Genomic DNA, 12258 nt, shown 5'->3' with positions numbered 1-12258 from the left:
CCACAAAAGCCAACTGGGTCAGTGAGTGTATGAGACCAATGGCCCAAGCAGACATCTGGAGAAAAATACATATTCTTGGATTCATAAGAGTCAGATAGTGGAGAGGCTTACATATGGCAATATATCTGTCAAAGGCCATGGAAATGAGTAATACAATCTCAGTTCCTCCCATGAAATGAATGAAGAAAATCTGAGTGATACATCCTTGGAATGATATTGTTTTGTGCTCATAAAAAAGAAATCATCTTTGGAACTACAACAGTGGAGAGACACATGTCAATAAAAGAGAGATTAGCCAATAGAAAATACATAGGAGACTGTAGCTGAGGGTCAGAAGTCACTGTGAGTACAATGAGGAGGTTTCCCAGCACAATGGCAATATAGAAGATGGAGAAAACCAGAAGGAGATGTTGCATAGTCCAAGAGTTAAGGATTCCCATGAACACAAACTCTGACACGATTGAGTAATTCAATTCATTCATAAGACTGACTATGATGATACCTGGAAGGAAGAAAATGAGGAAGGAATCAGAACAGTTGTATTGCAAAAGTGTTTCATATTAAAATTCTAATATTCCACATCATATATGAAGTTGAGGAGGCAGAACCAACATTATGGAGTAATATGGAAAAATACAGTGAGCTCTTCCCCAAAACTCATCCAAACAGATCTAGAAAAGGCATTAATTAAATCCCGAAATTCAAGAAAAGGCTACAGTGAAGCTTTTTTTGCTAATGTTGCCAGAGAGAGACAGAGGTATGTGGATGATGGCTGTTAGCCAGGAGTGCTGAGTATAGAACACACCAAAGCAGAGAGAGCATTTCCACCTGAGGAAAAAGAGATGCCTGATCCATACTGCAACTCCCCCCAGATTAATTTCAGGGCATTACAAAGGTAACAGATGCCAACTGCCAGCTTTGTAGCCTACTACTCAGGTTCCAAGTTGCAGATCTAGGGGAAACTTGCAACTGGTTGCGGAGTTAGTTCCTTAATAAGAAGCTTTGGCTGAAATAATTACTAAGAGAGAAGAAAGCTCAAAAGGAAGTAACAACAGTGTGGTTCTGATGCTAGATCACAACACAGTCTCAGCTTCAGCAACTAGCCCAGCCTGCAGAGTAATAACCAAGATTAGAATACCAGAAAAAAGGAATAGCTGACAATTCTGTCACTCTGAACCAATGGATTTTTCCAGATAGCTGATGGAGGCTGAATCTAGGAGTATGCTACTGCCAGATCCAAACCCCTGTCAGGAACTTGCAGAACTCAAACTAGGGGTCACCAGCCAAATTTTTGCTCTGGTTCAGATCACATTAGGAATGCCTAAAGCTTGCAGGTCCCCAGGTTGAGCTATAATAATCAGTAACCCCTAAAAAAGATCAATGAGAACAACGCAGACTTTCCCTCCAAAAGTTCATAGAGTCCAGCCCTAATATCAAGTCTGAAGAGAGGAAGTAGGATAGAAAAGTAAGCAAAAAACAATTCCAACATAAAAAGCTATTTTAGTAACAGAGATACTCAAGACATAAATGCAGAAAAGAATGACTTAAAATATCTCTGAGCAAAGTCTCAAACACAGAGAGAGAGAGAGAGAGAGAGAGAGACAGAGAGACAGAGAGACAGAGAGAGACAGAGAGAGAGACAGAGAGACAGAGAGGGAGGGAGAGAGGGAGGGGGGGAGGCAGCACTTAGGTACAACTTCAATTAGAATTCCTGAAAGTTATGAAACAAGAATTTTTGAAAGAGTTGAGAAGATCTGTATCTATGAAATGAAAAAGCCAAAGATATAGCTATTATGTGTGTATATACACACACAACAAACTTCCCTGAAATCTATAGTGAACCAAGTAGAAATCAGTGATCCCATGGGAAAAAAAACAAATAATAAAATCAAAAGACTGAAAAAATAACAGAAAATATAAGATATCTCATAGCAATAAGAGCTGACCCCAAAAAAAGATTGAGGAAAAACTGACATATGCTTCTCAAGCTGGGAGCTAAGGGCCTGATTGTTGTCTTTGTGTGCTGGAGCCTCTGAGTGTCTAGACTGAGGCCAAGGCCAGGACTCTCTGTGTTTCCCTGGGTTACCCTGAGGCTCACAATGTAAGGTGTGGGGCAGAGGTGGTCTCTCCACTTCAGGTGTTAAGCTCTGTGCCCCTAAACTACAACTCAGGCAGGCTCAGCAGCTGGTGACCAGCAGGGCTGCTGTCTGCAGATTCCCCTGGTTGTGCTAAGGCATACCTGGACCTCATGGTGTTATAGCTTGCTGGCTTCACCCCACTGAGCTTCAGGATCTCCCACTGGTTAACTGAGTTGGAGTTTGTTGGAATCCTCCCACCCTTCACTTCATGGTGGGCACAGCTGCAGTCATACCCTTCCTCTAGGACTCCTAAGCCTGCTGCCAGTTACACTATTTCAGTATTTTACACTGGGGTAATAATCTCTGTGTTTTCAGAGTCAGAGAGGGGGATTAGAGCATCTACAGTTTACTCCACCATGTTGGCAACTGGAAGTTCAAGTAGGTGATTTTTAAACATCCAGGGTGTGGGCTGATAGCCCCAGAGAAGCTGCTGTCACCGCCACTGGCCCTGCACTTTCTCTTACCCAACTCTCACTGATCCTCTATTCTGAGGTAAGAGGTCTGTGAATTGCACCTGCTGTTGGTGAATCTGCTGGCCTCTGGCCAGGGTTCACTCTTGTTCTGCTGTGGTCTGGTCTCTGGTCCACACTGGTGCAGACCCTGTGTGCTCTATACTCCCCCTGTCCAGTCCTACATGACCCTTTCCTGGACTGGGAATCTGCCACACTCCATCTCCCAGTGGATTCTGTCACTCTAAAGTTCATTCAGATTCACTTTTTAGAGGTTACTGAAGGAATTCATAGAGGAGTTCAGGCGAGTTCCTGCTTTCACTCTGCCATCTTGACTCTGCCCTCCCAGTGCTTTTGTGAGGATAAAATGATACATTTTCAAATGTTTTGTGAAACTTAAAATACTTTATAATTGCTATTATCTATTTTCCTAGCCTTCAATTTTTCTCCTTGGAACTTTTTTTCTTTTAAAATCCAATAATACTTTGTTTCATCCATGTTCTTCCCAGTATTCTAATGTACAATGTTAACAAATAACCCCCAAGTCCATAAAGGGACCTGAAATGAAACAGAGTCCAATGATCACCAATTAAAAGCATTTATTGTCTCAGAAAAAGATGTGTAGGGGAGAGAATATCCTACATGGCAGCAGGGAAGGAGTGAGAGTTCTTCAGTAGCTCATAGGAAAGTGGGGAAAAAGGTGAGATATTATAGTTTCTAGAGACTTTCACGGGGAGAGCAGGGGTTAAGGGAAAGGATATCTTTGGACACAATAAGCCTGGGGAAAAGATGTTTAGAAAGTCCTGAGCAAGGTCTTGAGTCTGCAGCTTCTGCTTAAGTTTTCCCTTGAGATGATAAAGACTTGTTCTGTAATTTGGGGCAGCTATAGGCATCTCCAAATTGAGCTAGAGTTGACTTGCAAAGGATCACTGGTATGTCAAGCACCTCTAAGCCTCAGAAATCCTTGGATGGTTGATGTGTAGCTCCATTGTTCTGATCACCTGAGAAGTAGGGAAGTTCTAACACACAGTGCAGTCATTGCAGAGCCCATGTTAAAAATGGGGTACTCCAAAAATTCCAGTTGAACTGATGATCCTTTTCATCTTTAAAGGACGAAGAGGAAGGGAATTAGCACTTATTAATTTTATACTATGTGCATATGTGTGCTAAGAGCTTTACAAAGGAAGAGAATATATATTTATTAGGAATCTCCTATGTGCCAGGCATTATTCTAAGTTCTTTTTTTCTAATATCATTTTATTGATCCTCAAGACAACCCTGCTAGGTAGATGCTATTAACTCCATTTTAGAATTGAGGAAACTGAGGAAAACAGGAGGTGAGTGACTTAGCCATGATCACATTTCAAATTATACACACACACACACACACACACACACACACACACACACACACACACACACACACACACACACTTATGTATACATATATATAGGTTCATAAATACACACAAGTATTTCTCTCTCCTTCCACTGCTCCCCTTCCACATTGATTTTTTTTAAATCCTTGTAAAGCAATAGGTGTATCTTGGACTTTCCCCTGGCTACAAAAATTTACTATCCTATAAGGGTACTTTAAGAGAGATTTCTACCTTTCATCTGCTGTATTTTGGAATCTTGAATATCATTTAAAATGCATTAAGATATTCACCCACTGATTTAATAGACAAAGACCTATAACTTTAATTAAAAAAATTATAGTTCTTGAACACAAAAGGTTAAAAAAAAAAGGAAAAAACTCAGGGAGATATCCTGCTTATCTTGTTGTTTTTTTGTGTTTGAGCCTTGAACTGTCTGGATTCTTGCATGCTTGCCATGTTTATGTACCAAGACTGTCTTCTGCTGAATGTATCACAAACTTTTGCACTTTCACACTTGTTGCATCTGGAATTCATCATTCCCCCTGCTTCCTAACATTCCCCTCTCTTTATGCCTGGATTTCTCCTCCCGTTACAAGCCTGGCTCCCTCTTCTGATCAGCCTAGTCCCATTCTCTGCCTCTCTTTGTCAGGAAAGTATGTACATGATCCTCATCCTCTGCATAGCAGAGCTGTTTCAGCATTAGGCTGTCTGCTCTATATAATCATGTTATACCTACTAAATAAAGATAACTTTTGGTTTCACAGGCATTGTCTCCCTCCAGTTTCCTTATCCTCTGGGAAAAAGAGGGATTTAGATCTCACTAGGCTGGACATCTTCCCTCTAGGTAGAGATCCAGACTCCTTGGAGCATGTTTTCAAAGCATAAGTAGCCTAACTCTAGACTTTAGTAATTCATTTCCTCATGATTTTTTCAATTTGGTATGACCTATAGGAGCTTTCTATATCCTGGTATAACCTTTGAGATTCCAGGAACAGCAGCACAACAAGAATTAGTTTAAAACTATATTTCAGGATCCTGAATTTATAAAATACAAATCATTCCTCCCAGATGACATCTAGTTTTAAAGTGAATTATCTTTAATGAATTCATTTACATCAGTCTTCAGGGCTCCTAACAAGTAGGTATTATAAGGAGATTCAAATAAATAACACATTTACTGTGTAGACAAATTCAGCATTCACTTTAATGAACAGAAAATAGTTCTTCAGGGTAGCTAGGTGGCACAGTGGTTAGAGTCATGGCACAATGGATAGAGTCCTAAGCCTGAAATCAGAAAGGCTCATCTTCCTGAATTCAAATATGATGTCAGACACCAACAAACTGTTGGACCCTGGGCAAGTCACTTAACCTAATTTACCTCAATTTTCTCATCTGTAAAATGAACTGGAGAAGAAAATGGCAAACCATTCTAGAATCTTTGCCAATCCAGAATCATGGAGTCTAGAAGTCACAACTAGAGTAGGGAAGAGTTGGACATGATTGAAATAACTAAAAAACAATAGCAAAGAATTCTTTTCTTTGAAGCCTAAGGGAAATCAACAGGGTTCTTTAATAAATTCCACTGGGATTTAATCCCTGCCAGTGCTCATTATTATACAAAGTTTTTTCCTCTCTTTTTCCTGACTGAGAAAGAGTTTCTACATGTGTAAATTCCAAGGGCCACAGCAAAAGCCTACCAGTCTACAAGGTGATAATCTGTATGTCCACTGAAGAGGTGGTCCTTAAGTTTTTTCATTTAGAGCTGGCTCAATTAATGGTCAGCATTAATATGTTACATTCTATTATTATATTCCAACCATGGAAAAGGCTTTTTTCTTCCTAGACAGATGTAATAAGTAAATGGAAAACAATTAAATTTTCCATAACAAAATTTAATCATAAATAAATGTTTTTATTCATTCGTATTGAGATATTCATGTATTGAAAATGGCTAAATAAATTACTATATATGAATATAATGAAATATCGTGACATAAAAATGACAAAATAATCAGTTTCAGAGGAAATAGAAATATTTCAATGACATGATGTAGAATGAAGTGAAAAGACATGGAACACAGTATAAGATGATAACAATAATAAGAGTTTACTAAATAAGAGTTTCAATAAGTGTTTATTCAATAAGACTTTTTTTTCATTTTTGATACTCATAATTTGGTTTTCTTCTTTCTTCCTTTTTTTAAATCATATTGACTAAGGGTCTATCAATTTTATTGTTTTTGTTTTATGAAACCAGCCCTTAGTTTTATTTATTAATTCAATAGTTTTCTTAATTTCAATTTTATTAATCTCTCCTTTGGTTTTCAATATTTCTAATTTAGTATTTAGTTGGGGATTTTGAATTTGTTCTTTTTCTAGGTTTTTCAATTGCATGCCCAATTCCTTGACCTCCCTTTTCTCTAATTTAATCATGTATTCACTCAGGGATATAAAACTTCCCCTAAGAACTGCGTTTAATGCATCCCACTTGGTATGTTGTCTCATTATTATCATTCTCTTGAATGAAATTGCTGCTTGTTTCTGTAATTTCTTGTTTGACCCACTCATTCTTTACAATGAAATTGTTTAATTTCCAATTAGTTTTTAGTCTGTCTTTCCATGGCCCTTTATTGCATATAATTTTTGTTGCATCATGATCTGAGAAGGATGCATTTAATATATCTGCCTTACTGCACAGAATTGTGAGGTTTTTATGCCCTAGAACGTGGTCAGTTTTTGAGTATGTGCCATGAACTGCTGAGAAGAAAGCATATTCCTTTTTAATCCCATTCAGTTTTCTCCAGAGATCTATCATACCTATCCTCTCTAAAATCCTGTTCACCTCCTTAACTTCTTTCTTGTTTATTTTGAGGTTAGATTTATCAAGTTCAGAGAGGGGGAGATTAAGGTCTACCACTAGTATAGTTTTGCTATCTATTTCTTCCTCTAATTCCTTTACCTTCTCCTCTAGGAATTTGGATGCTATACCACTTGGTGCATATATGTTAAGTAATAATATTGCTTCATTCTCGATGGTGCCTTTTAACAGGATATAGTTTCCTTCCTTATCTCTTTTAATTAGGTCAATTTTTGCTTTTGCTTTATCTGAGATAAGGATTGCTACCCCTATTTTTTTTACTGTAGCTGAGGCATGATATATTTTACTCCAGCCTTTTACCTTTACCCTGTGTGTATCCCTCTGTTTCAGTTGTGTTACTTTTAAACAGCATATTGTAGGATTATGATTTCTAATCCATTCTTCTATCCATCTCTGTTTTATGGGAGAATTCATTCCATTTACATTTACAGTTATGATTATCTGTTTCTTTCCCTCCATCCTATTCCCACCCCTGTTAATGTACATATTTTCCCCCCTTCTCCCTTTCCCCCCCTTAATAGTTTTCCTTTTGACCACCGCCTCCCTAAGTATTCCCTTATCAGCCCCCCTCCCTTTTCCTCCCCTTTCCCCTTACTTCTTCCCTCCCTACTAACCCCCTCCTCCTTTTGTAGCCCTTTCCCCCTCCTACTGCCTGTAGGATATTTTTATACTTAATGAAATATGTTATTTCTTCTCCACACCAATAGTGACAGGAACAAATCTCATGTGAAGCTCCTCTCCCTCCCCTCTTTCCCTCTGAAATGATACTTTTTGTGTTTCTTCTCCATAGAGTCCTATGCTTAACTGGTTGTTATTCCCTCCTTGCACCAGAACCAATGAGGGAAAAGCTCACCTGATTCCCATCTCCCATCCCTTCTTTTCCTCTGCTATACAGTTTTTATGCTTCTTTATGTGGTATAATTTACACTTTTCCGCTTCATTCATTCCCTTTCTTCCACTGCAGTCCCTTTGTAGCCCTTAATAAGATTTTTTTAATCGTCATTTTGTGTATTTTATACTCATACCCTCTACTTGTCTATAACCATTATGCGCTTATCATATAGCAGGGTGTGTGTGTGTTTTCCTTGTTTACCGTTCTACTTCACTGTTGCATCTCGTAATTGGAGGTTGAATTTTCCATTGAGTTCTGGCTTTTTTATCAAGAAGATCTGGAACTCTGTTATATCATTGAATGCCCATCTCTTTGCCTGGAAGAATATGCTGAGTCTCATGGTGGATTCTCTTGATTTCTATTTTACCCTCAGGTTCTAGTATCTCAGGGCAGTTTTCCTTAATGAGCTCTTGGAGAATGTTGTGCAGGCTCATTTTTTCATCATGATTTTCTGGTAGGCCTATGATTCTCAGGTTATCTCTCCTGGATCTGTTTTCCAGGTCAGTTATTTTTTCTTTGAAGTATTTTACCTCTTTTTCTAATTTTTCATTCCTGTTGTTTTGTTTGACTAATTCTTGGTTCCTCATAGAGTTACTTGTTTCAATTTGGTTGATTCTAGTTTTTAGCAAATCATTTTCCTTGGTTAATTTTTGGAGCTCCTTTTCCATATCATACACTTTTCTTTTTAGAGAGGTGTTTTCTTCCTTACAATGTTTTTCTAATTCTGCTATTTTGGTTTTGAGAGAATTATTCATTTTGTCTTCTATCTCTCTCATTTTGTTTTCAAAGTTCCTTTTGATCTCATCCAGGAGAGCTTTCTGTGCTTGGGACCCATTCCCTGTTGATGTTTCAGCTGTGGGTGTGGAGTCCACATTGTCTCCCTCTGAGCTTGGTTCCTCCCTCTGAGGATAGTAGGACTCCAGAGTCTTTGTCTTTGTAGTCTGTTTTCTACCCATTTTGAGGCAGGGCCACACCCTTCTTCTAGGGATCCCATGCCTTTATTGTAGAGGGTTTTGCCCTGGGCAAGAGTTACTATGTTTTCAGGGTCAGAGTGGGGGTTTGGAGCAGGTGAGGTTCACTCTGTCATACTGGTCTTCGGAGGTCCTGATAGGGGCTTTTTTTTTTTAAATTTCTGGGCTATGAAGTGATAGCCCCAGGAGTATTTGCTGTCCAGCACAGGGACCCCTGTATTTGCTTCTTGCCTTGCATTTTCCAGTCCCAGCCCTTTGGTGATTGGCCTGATAGTGGCCCTTGTGGTTGGTGGAATGAAGTGCCCTCTGAATTGATCAGGCCCCTTCCAGACCTGTGTCTGCCGGCTGTGCCTTCTGGGCCTGCCTCTGTGTCTCTGTGTCTCTACTTCTTGAGAGATGATGATTCTCCTCTTTTTGTTCTCCTTACTTTTATTTTTATAATCTGTCTCAAGCAGGGAAATGCTTCCATATATTCACTATGATTTTTGATAGTCACCTATACTTACTCTTCTATTCATTTCTTTTTATTTATTTTTTTTAAAGCAATAGGAGTTAAGTAACTGCTCAAGGTTACACGGCCAGGTGTTTCTGGGTGGGTGCTAAGTGTCTGAGCCCAGGATTCGATCCCCAGGTCATCTGGACACTGGAGCTGGTGCTCTTACTCGCTGTGCTACCTGGCTGCCCCTCTTTTATTCATTTCTTACTCGTCAATCTCTTCCTCATTAAGTTGAGTTTACTTGTCAAACTGTTCCCAAGAGAACAATTGACAAGTAATAAAAGTAAGATCATCTTTGTAAGTTGCACAATACAAGTATTCTTTATGTATGTCAATGGAAGAAATGAATATTCTTATTTTAAGTGACTCTATAAGCTTATAAATTAGGCAAACACTGGGGAGACCAGGAGATAACCTGTGATTTCATCATGATAGGGAGTAGAATTGGTACCTATACTGCTATTTTTTGGGCTTGAGAGTTGTCTGAGACCAGAGAAGTAAAGTGTTGTTGTTCAAGCTCTGACATGCAATGTGGATCAGAAGTAGTAATTGAATTTAGGTCTCCCTGACTCCAAGCCAGAATTTAGGTCTCTCTGACTCCAAGCCAGTTTTCTATGCACTAGTCCTTACTGCCTTGGTCTCTAATTCCTACCATAAAATCATTCCATTGAGTTCATATAGTCAGAGACTCTTATAGTAGGAAGGGAACTTAAGAGTTCAGACTAATAACTTGCATGGGGCTTTGCATCAATGTGCTTAAATTTACAGGGACAACTTCCTCCTTTGGATAGATCCTCTGTATATATTTGTTATGTCACCCAATTCTCTATTAACCATTCTCCATAATTCCTATCATCAGTGCTTATATCACCTTCATTCCTTCATATGAGGCCCATCTCACTCCCTTTTCTTCCATTTCCAGTGCTTTCACCCTTTACTCTTGTCTTGGGGCCTAGTGCTTTACCTTGGGATATTCTCAATTCAATCCAGTCTAGTGGTGATAGTTACTGCTGAACCTACTCTCATTCTCATGCCCTCACATGATATAATGTCACCTTAAAATCTTTTGGGGGGTTTGAGAGGTTTGAGAAGTGTAGCAATGTTGGGGTGATGGGTAGTGGGTGGGAACATGGGTTTAAATCTCTGGGTAATGGTTCCCTCTTCTCCTAGGTAAACTTACTTAACTAGAAAGGATTATGCAAATAAGAATTTGTATGACAGCCAATAGTGATACAGTGAAATTGGAGGTTAAATGTGCAACAGTGGAAGTAGAACTCTGAGGCCTTTCCACATCGCTAGAAAGCTCCTCTTTTTTCTTCTCCTATCTATATCCCATTCCTGGCAGAGCGCTCTATAAGTTGCCTTCCCATGTCTAGTTCTCAGTGTCAATCTTCTTCTAATTGCAAGTTGTCTCTCAGAGGCCATGTTTAACAACTTAATCTTAAATTCAACTGCGTTCAAGGGAAAGGCTATTGCCAACTCTGGAGAAATCCAAGGAAATATGAACTAGATCGATTGATAAAATTTGTTGAAAATAGGGAATAGTGTGTAAGAGGCACAACAGAACTATGGTTTGTTTTGTCTTGTGAGGAGAAGGTTGGGAATAGTCAGAGGATCAAAAATAATAAAATTGTAGGACCATAACTTCATATTTTGAGAGACCAATCACCTTATAGATCATGTGATCTACTTGCTAAGTTTTATAGATGATAGGCTCAAAAATATAGGCTTAATCATGTATTTATAGATAAGAAGAATCTGAGATATCATTGAGAAAACTGGTACCCAGAGAAGGAAAATAACTTGATCAAGATCACAGAACATCTAAATAACAGCCCTGGAGTGGTATAGTATGTTTTCTGACTGAAATTTCATTGAAATTTCTACTATATCAAGTAGGTCTTATAGAAAAAGAGTTCTATCTGGGGCAGGTGGGATGCAGAAGGAAAGTCTTAAGAGGGCCACCTCAATGACCAAGGGGCAACATACATAGGATGAAAAGTCAGGAGAGGGGGGAAAGAAACATTAAAAATCAGGACTTCAAAAACAATTTTCTACTTCACAGTGTGTCAAGGCCTGGCTTTGTATATGATAAAACCTGATCTCTTCTTTTTCCACAGTTGCCTAATGTTATACCAATAGCGGGGAATTAAGTACAGAATTAAAATGAGAAGAAATGCATGCATAAACCTAGTAATCTTTTCATTAAGTAATAAATCTTTTATATTTGAGTTAAGGCTGTGTCTTTTTTTCTTTTATGCTGTAGAAATGATTAAGAAGATAATAAAAAGATATTCAAAAGTGGGCAGAATGCTTGTGAAAGATCTATTTTTAGTATTCTGATCAGCAGTGCTAGAAAGACAGATAACAAGAGAAAGTAAAATCAAAGGGACTAAAGATGGAGAAAGACAGGTCCTGAAGGATTACAGGAGTGTCTAACAACAACTTTTAAGTGGTACATAGGATTTGAACACATGGTATTGTTCTTTGACCTCAGCAATAATGTGTAATAAGTCAGTATAGAACCAGGTCCTAATTATTAGTGGAATGTTCTTTCTGTCACACCACCTAATTCCCAATTCTTTCCTCTACTATTCCTTGAGTCTCTCAACCAAATTTTCACAATAATTTGCTTAGAAACTCTGCAAAGAGCAATGATATAAACCCCATGGTGTTCATACCATGGACTCTTTTACATCAGGCTGTATCAATTGGTCACTACATCAATTGGTCATGAATCTCCAACAACTCTGTTAGAGTAGAACTCAAATTGTTTCAATATTTCTAGGCACTATTTATTTCTTTAAGAGCACACCAGAAAACTTGGAAAATACTACTGTCCTCTGTCCTTACTCCAGACAGGTGGGAGAGATGAAATAATGGAAAGAAGCTATAGGCTAGTTTCATTCCCATGGCTATTGGAAGAATTTATAGAGAACATTACATTGTAGTGGTCACAAGAATCTGCTGTGATGTTTGGCTAAGTCAATTATTCATAGAACCTTATTACTAGTTTGATTTATGCTATAAGGTTGATATATTCTGTGCCACCAAT

General features: G+C 38.5%; 1 pseudogene; it reads right to left on the bottom strand.

Annotated features, from left to right (window-relative positions):
• The window catches only part of LOC138168736 (olfactory receptor 4F6-like), a 2455-nt pseudogene extending 1973 nt beyond the window's left edge, over positions 1-482 (bottom strand).
• Positions 483-12258: the final 11776 nt, after the last annotated feature.

This window comes from Petaurus breviceps, unplaced genomic scaffold, assembly GCF_028583685.1.
Source record: "Petaurus breviceps papuanus isolate PSGF00001 unplaced genomic scaffold, PetGlider_PUasm1.0 37, whole genome shotgun sequence".
Classification (NCBI taxonomy): Eukaryota; Metazoa; Chordata; class Mammalia; order Diprotodontia; family Petauridae; genus Petaurus; species Petaurus breviceps.
This window is presented reverse-complemented; position numbering and strand designations above follow the sequence as displayed.